Consider the following 7,480-nt stretch of genomic DNA (forward strand, 5'->3'; position numbering starts at 1 on the left):
AAAAGATGTTATGTCTTGACCCAAGACCAAGGCCGACACAGTTTGAGGCTTTAGTGGAATGGGAAGAGGAAGTACATGAGCGAGAGAAACAGAGGTCTGGGGGAAACTATAGGTATATGTTTGGGAGGAGACATGGTCGTGAAACTCATCATGATCGAATGACGAGATGGCGAGATGCTAGTATGTCAGAGGGATTATATCCTATGAGAACAGTTGAAGAGGGAACAGAAAGGGTTCCTGAGGCAGAAGTGAGGAGATATGGAGTTAATGAATATGAGGATGAGGTCTTGAATGACATGATTTACAAAAGACCACCTCCATATAGACCAGAACCAGAAGAGAGTACACCAGTTGTTTCTCCGATAAGAGATACAGAAAATGTGACACCTGAGTTAAGAAGTGGTAATCCTTTCAGGGAAAGAGAGAATAGAAGCAGTGGCGAAAATACGAGAGAATTAGCCAGAACTACATCGGAATTGACTGAAAAAATCAAAGAGCTGACAAAGAATCTAGACGCTGTTACAGTGCCCGTAACTATAGGTCCGATTATGCCTGTTTTTGATAAGCAGAGGACGGGTGAGAATGGTTTGGTGATTCCATATGTTGGGAATAGATTGACAAGTTTGGCTGGTCCTTCAGGAGATTCAGGAAAAAGGACAGGAAAATCCAGACATGACACATGTAGTGAGGGATTAGAGGTACAGTCTAATTCAGGATTGGATGCTGGTGAAGCTAGTTGTTCAGGGATGCCAATTTTAGAACCGCAGAAGAAAGTGGTTCCAGTGAGAAAATCTACTGAAATAACAGCTGAAGATTTGAATGATTGGATGAAAGTTCTTCAAAAGAGGGATAAAGATTCACAAGCAATTGATGTGGCTAGGTTACGTGTAGAATTAGAAGAGCTTGTTGCAGGGACAGTTCCTACAGAAATTCTAAAAAATCATCATGATGGTGAATTGTTATTTATGTGTAAAAACATCACCTGGAGAACTAAAAATACACATGACAGGTTAAGAGCAATAGCAAATGACTATGGAGTTGACATTGATAAAGTGAAAGTTTTGCAGAAGTCTTACAGGATGGATTTCACAGATAAAGATATTGAAAATTTGAATGGTACTGGTAGAACAGGACAGATTAAAGAGATGATCGCTTTATTGCGAAAATGGGGTGATGTTGAGAAGTGGAAGGATAGGTGGTACAAGAAGAGGGAAGAATCAGGAGATAGAACTTATTCAGCATTTCCTGTGAGAGAAAAAGAGAAACCAGTGGATACTTATCCTATGAGAGAAATACCTGGAGGAGGATATGTACATGTTCCATGGACCAGACAGGATATTTTATCATTTACGAATGATTTCCCTCGATTGAGAGAAAAGCCCGTCGAGTGGTATAGGCAGGTAGACAGGTTTGTGAAATTGTCAAAAGTGCTGTGGATTGACCTGAATAGTCTGTTTGATATAATTGTTCCAGCAGACTTGTGGGCTGAGTGTAAAATAGTTGTAAGTTGGCCTACTGAGGAATATCCAAGAGATCAGAGAACAGGAGCACCAGATCCAGAAGTAATGAGAAAGTATGAGCAGGTGATCGTATACCTGAAAAATAAAGTACCTCCAAAAGAGACAGACTGGGTTAAAATAGATCGAACACATCAGGAAGCAAAAGAATCAGTTCATGCTTTTTACGAGAGGCTGATACTGGCGTTTAAACAATTCAGTGGAGATGAACACCTGGGTGACAAGGATTTGAGTCATTTTGTATACAGATTTGTATATGGCCTGAGACCTGAGATTAGTGAAAGAATTCGTGAGCATACTGTGGATTGGCAGAGTAAGAAAATAGATGAGATTCTGAGACATGCAAAATACTTCAGTGATGAAATTGAAGCAAAACAGAGAAAGCTGAAAGAGAAAGCAATGTGGGCACAAGTGAAAGTTGCGGAAAGACAGGAAGCACAGTTGGTGGAACAGGTGAATAATGCAGGAAATAATGCAGGGAATAGACCTAGGTATGCAGGGAAAGGAAAGGGGAATCTTGAGGAAGCTAAAAAAAAGTTCCCATGTCACAACTGTGGCCAACTGGGACATTGGAGATCTGAGTGTACCAATCCACCATTAGTGAATAATGAGGGAAAATCCTTAAATCAACAGGTGCAGAACGAAGGGAATAATCAACAGCAGCAACAACAGAAAGTTGTAAGACAGCAGAGTCAAGAGCCAAAACCGCCCTTGCCGCAGAATAGAGGATCACAAAAGTATAATCCGGATTCGGGATTCTACAATGATGAGCAGGTAAACAAACCAAGGCGTTCTAACCAGGTACAACAGTACTTGTTAAAGGATGAAGGGAGTGAGTCTGAGGGTGATTATTGACGGTGCCGAAGAGAGGAGGAAGAGTGCATACTTGGTGCAACTCTAGAAATAGACCAGGCAGGACCATTTGTAGATGGGAAAATAAATGAAGAAAGTGTTACTTTTTTGGTAGACACAGGTGCGACAAGATCAACTGTCAACAGATATTAGAAACCTTCCTCTCTCGGATGAAGCAATCCAAGTAGTTGGTGTAGCCAATACACAAATCAGGACACGTCGTACTGAACCAGTAAGAGTACAAATAGGGAAATTTTCAGACATGCACAGATTTATCGTCTGTGACACAAGTCCAGTGAACCTGTTAGGTAGGGATTTGTTATGTAAAATGAATTGTACAATTTTCTGTACACCGGATGGAATAGCTTTTGAAACACCAGATGAGGATGTTTTGTACCGAATGACTCTAGAAAATAGAGAGAGTGAGTTAATTGGTGCATATGCTGTGTTTGATCCGGAAGATTTGCCTCAAGAGCTGAGAGACACAGTGAAAAGGACAGTTTGGGATTTTACTGGAGAGGATGTGGGATTGATGAATAACGTAGATCCTGTGAAAATTTCAGTGAAAGAGGGAATTACTTATCCTAACATTCCTCAGTATAAAATGACACCAGAAATAATTGAGGGAATAACTCCTATAATTGAGAAAATGATTCAGCAGGGAGTTCTGAGAGAACTACTGAGTAGTCTGTGTAATTCACCGATAATGGGGCTAAAGAAGCCTAATGGGAAGTTCAGGATTGTACAAGATTTGAGAAAAGTTAAGCAAATTGTGGTGGCATGTTGTCCTATTGTGCCAAATCCATCAGTGATTTTGTATCAGATTCCACATGATGCTGAGTGGTATACGGTGATTGATTTGTGTCATGCTTTCTTTTCAATTCCATTGCATCATGACAGCCAGCCGATTTTTGCATTTAGATTTGGCCAGCGTATTTTAGCATGGTGTCGTATTCCACAGGGGTATACAGAGAGTCCTTCGATATTCAATCAGTTATTGAAAAAGTCATTGGAGAGTTTGATCATGCCTGAAAACTCAGTACTAGTGCAGTATATTGATGACCTACTTGTGGCATCAAAGACACGTGAAGCTTGTGAAGTAGATACTATAGCTTTACTGAATCATCTGGCAGATGGAGGGTTAAAAGTATCTCCAGCCAAATTGCAATTTTGCAAGAAAGAGGTGCATTATCTTGGACACAATATTGAAAAAGGTCTGAGAAAAGTGACTGATGACAGGATCAAAATCATCAGGGGAATGAAGGCCCCAAGGACCCAGAGGGAAGTGAGAATGTTCCTGGGAATGGTGGGTTATTGTCGTCAGTGGATAATTAATTTCTCGCTGATAGCAAAGCCACTGATTAAGCTGACAAAAAGTGAGATAACAGACCCATTGGAACTAGATGGAGAACAAATGGCAGCATTTGAAGAGTTGAAAAGCAGAATGTGTGAAGCCCCTGCTTTGGGTATGCCAGACTATGAAAAGGAGTTTGAATTGTACTGCAGTGAGAGGAATGGATGTGCACTTTCAGTGTTAATTCAGAAGCATGGATTACTGAGAAGGCCTATTGCGTACTTCTCATCGACACTTGACCCTGTAGCTGTAGGTTTACCAGGATGTCTGAAATCTGTGGCTGCAACATGCAGAAGCCTGGAACAGAGTGAGGGAATCATAATGGGATATCCTGTAAGGGTATTCGTACCTCATAATGTGGCAATTCTTTTGACAAGAAGCAGAACTCAGTACATGTCACATAGTCGGTTGACTAAATATGAGAAAGTCATTCTGGGAGCATCAAATGTGACTTTGGAGAGATGTGTGAATGTGAATCCAGCGACATTGTTGCCGGATATTGAAAATGTGGGTGTGAAAACAGAAGATGATCACAATTGTTTGGATGTGCTTGATTACTGTACAAAACCGAGACCAGACATAAGGGATCTTCCCTTGCATGAGAGTGATCATGTGTTGTTTGTGGATGGATCATGCCTGAGGAATGATGAGGGTGTGCTATGTGCAGCATATGCAGTGTGCAAAGTTTCAGCAGTAATGGAAGCATCACCATTGAAAGGAGTGAAATCTGCGCAAGTTGCTGAATTAGTGGCATTGACAAAAGCTTGTGAAATTGGGAAAGATTTGAGAACGACTGTGATGACTGATAGTCAGTATGGATTTGGAGTTGTGCATACTTTTGGCCAACTTTGGCTACAAAGAGGTTTCTTGACGTCGAGTGGGACTCCAATAAAGAATGCTGAAGTGATTGGAAAATTACTTGAGGCGATACAGCTGCCTAAAGAATTAGCAGTTGTGAAATGTGCTGCTCATGGACAAGGAGATGATTTTGTGACAGTTGGCAATCGATACGCAAATGACATTGCTCAATATTGCGCTAAGAATAACCAGTCAATTAATCGGGAACGAGAAGGTGAAATGTCTTTTTGTTCTGTGATGTTTACTAATGTCTTAGAGACGTGAAATGAAGTGAAACAGTTGCAGGATGAGGCAGAAGAGGAAGAAAAGAAAGATTGGATCAAGGCAGGTTGTGCCCCAAGAGAGACAGATCATGTTTGGGTTTATAGAGATGGCAGACCAGTAATGCCAAATTCCATGCTGTCAGCAATGGCAAGGATGTATCATGGCCAGGGACATTTGAGAAGGGATGCGATGATCAGGTCTTTTAAACAAACCTGGTACAATGCAAAGTTCAGGACAGTTGCAGAAAGTATCTGTCAAAGATGTTTGATTTGCCAGCAATTTAACACTGGGAAAAAGACAGTGGTGAGTCTGGGAACAATAGGCAGAGAAGGAGGTCCTTTTACAAGAATGCAGATTGATTTCATTGAAATGCCCCAAGTAAACAGATTAAGGTATGTACTAGTGGTAGTCTGTTTGTTTTCAAGATGGGTTGAGGCCTATCCGACTAGGAGAAATGATGGAGTAACAGTGGCAAAGTTACTGTTAAGAGAGTTGATTCCTAGGTACGGATTTCCGGTAACGATTGAGTCTGATAGAGGTGGACACTTCTATAATGAACTCATGAGTTTGATTTGTGAAGCATTAAGCATACAGCAGAAGCTACATTGTGCATACAGACCAGAGGCTTCTGGTGTTGTTGAGCAGATAAATGGCACAATCAAGAACAGGATTGGTAAGATGTGTTTAGCCACTGGTATGAAATGGCCCGATGTCTTGCCTCTAGTGCTAATGACTATTAGATCTACTCCAGATAGAACTACTGGTTTAAGTCCGCACGAAATCATAATGGGACGTGCAATGCGACATGCATATGTACCTGTCAATAAGTTGATGACAATAACTGATGACATGATTTTGGATTACTGTAAAGGCCTGGCTGACGCAGTTCATTCTGTGTTTCACCAGATTGGAGAAGAAGCTACCACACTTGAGAAGAAGCAAGCTCATGATCTGAGTCCAGGGGACTGGGTAAGGATTAAAGTACACAGAAGAAGAAATTGCTTGGTTCCAAGGTGGGGAAGACCAAGACAAGTCATTCTAACTACGACAACTGCAGTGAAGTGTGCTGGTGTGAAAAACTGGGTACATGTGAGTCATACTCTGAGAGTTCCAAACCCAAAAGATGGGACTGGTAGAGAGTATTTTGAAGAGTCAGATTCCAGTGATGATGAAGACCCAGAACCAGTGAGAAAAAATCAAAGTTCAGGAAAAGAAGCAGAAAAGGTTTCAAGAGAACCATTGAGAATCTCAGAAAGGAGATCAGATTCTGTAAGAGAGCCTGAAGTTCCAAAAAGCAGTGGAGGAAAAAGAAAAGAAAAGAGCAGTTCCACAGAAATTACTCCTGAATCAGAAGAGGAGGAGATTGAAGAACCACTTGAGATTATACCTGAAGAAGTAGGGTCAGAAGAAGATAGAGAGGGACAGATTGCGGAAGACCCCCGAGGAGGTGTAGGGAACATTCTTGACAAGCTAGGTGAAGGGACAAGTAGACAGCAAGAAGATTGCGTGTCGGAGACCCGAGGAGGGACAGAAGTAGGGAAGACTCAAATAGTGGTGAAAAAGACTGTGGAGCGAAAGAAAACTGCTGAAGAACAAGAGGCATTTGAAACAGAATCGGATGAAAGTGAGAATGGAAAATCAGAAGGTCGAGTTCTGAGAAAGAGAACTTGGATTGGAGAAAGAAATAATACAGAAACGAGACCGAAAAAGGTTGTAAGAGGAGATTTTTGGCCTAACAACAGAGTAAAGAGGCTGAGATACAGACTGATAAGAGGGAATACATCGAAAGCTGAACAGGTGAATGAGGTGTCGAGTCAAAACGAAGTAAAAAGAAAGGAGCAAAAGGAGTCAAGAGAACCTGAGGAGATAAAGAGAATTAGAAGACCCAACCAAAAGTACAGATCACCGGAATGGTCTTATGTAGCACTGTCTGAAGAAGGAGAAGTAGAAACAGTGAATCGAGACAATCCGGAGGGGATCTTGAGAAAAGTGGTTGAGGAAAAGGAAAAATCTGTTGGAATCTTAAAAGTTATCCTGACTGACATTGGAGAAGAGTCGGATGCACAGGATGTTGTTGATGATCTGATACAAATTGATGTTGCTGAAGAAGAAGGAGTGAAAAGTGATGAATATCCAAATTGAGTGAACTAAAGAAATCACTTGGAGAAAAGTGAAAAGGAGAAAGTCTGAAATTCAGCTGTCTGAAGTAATCCAAAGTTCGAGAAATTTCAGTAGTGGAGTAGTAGAGGCTAAGTCAAAAGACAAGGTCAAAGTAGTAAAATGGCTAACATAGAGAATAACCAAAGTAGATGTGCCTTCTTAAGAAGATGGTGTAGAATGTGCTGCTGCTGTACTGGATTATTAATGCTACTATGGGGTGTTTTAGCTTTATTAGTTACATTTAGAGTTACAATAGGTACATTTGAGATGCATATAGAGAATGTGACAAATGTAGAGAAGAGTTCGCAAAAAGTAGTTCCAACTAGAATTAGTAATACTTACATGCATAAAGATAGGTCAATTAATGATTTTTCTAGTAATGTTTTTTCAAAGTTGTTATACGAATATGTGAAAACAATGGAAGTTAGGGATTGCTATGTTTGTATGCAATTACCTGCATCCGTTTCAGAGGGTG

This window comes from Triturus cristatus, chromosome 12 (genome assembly GCF_964204655.1).
Source record: "Triturus cristatus chromosome 12, aTriCri1.1, whole genome shotgun sequence".
Lineage (NCBI taxonomy): Eukaryota > Metazoa > Chordata > Amphibia > Caudata > Salamandridae > Triturus > Triturus cristatus.